The sequence below is a fragment of the Pteropus alecto genome, unplaced genomic scaffold (assembly GCF_000325575.1).
Source record: "Pteropus alecto unplaced genomic scaffold, ASM32557v1 scaffold119, whole genome shotgun sequence".
In the NCBI taxonomy this organism is placed as follows: domain Eukaryota; kingdom Metazoa; phylum Chordata; class Mammalia; order Chiroptera; family Pteropodidae; genus Pteropus; species Pteropus alecto.
In genome coordinates this window covers 1,110,853-1,111,791 of record NW_006442487.1, presented here as the reverse complement: position 1 = coordinate 1,111,791, position 939 = coordinate 1,110,853, and positions in this window count along the sequence as shown.

Below are 939 nucleotides of genomic sequence, written 5' to 3'. Positions count from 1 at the left end.
TAAGCATTTAATCATGATTTGGTCTTTCTAGAGCCATCCAGTAGCAATCCAGGAGCTCACCCAGAGTCACTTGATTAAAACAGAAGACATTCTTATTACACAGGAAATTACAACATTTTCAGGAAATCTGTGTCAGAAACTGGGTCAAAGACCAAATATTAGAACAAAATATGATCCTACTGCTCTTATCACTTAGGAATTTGAAAGGGTTTTAGGAGCTCTCTGACAGAAAGCAGGGCTAGAGATCTATCTATCTATCTATCTATCTATCTATCTATCTATCTATCTATCTATCTATACACACACACACACACACACACACATATATTTCTTATTTCTCATGATATGTATTTTTTTTGTCATTTTGTTTAAAGTGGGCTGACTTTCTCCATTACTTCCTGTATTGCAGGCCTCAGAGTAGAGAATTCCTTCAACTTTATATGTCTGTTAAGGTCTTTATTTCTCCTTCGTATCAGAGAGCTTTGCTGGATACATTATTCTTGGCTGGTAATTTATTTTATTTAATTGTTTGAATATTTGTTTCCACTCTTTTCTTGTTTGTAAGGTTTGTGTTGAGAAGTCTGAAGATAATCTAATGGGTTTTTCTTTATAAGTTTTCATCTTTTTCCTGTCTCTTGAGATGAGAATTCTATCTTTGTCATTGATTTTTGATAACTTTAATACACTGTGTCTTGGTAAAGGCCTTTTTGGGTCTTTCTGTTGACTTCCTGAATTCTAAGCTCCAGCTCATTATTTAGATTTGGGAAATCCTTGTCCATTATTTGTCTGAAAATGATTTCTAGTCTCTGCTCCTTTTCCTCACTTTTGATAATGCCCATTATTCTTATGTTTCTTCTCTTGATGGTATCAGCTAGTTCTTGTATTTCTCTTTCATTATATTTCATTCTTCCATTTCTCTCTTCTTCCTTCTGATTTTTT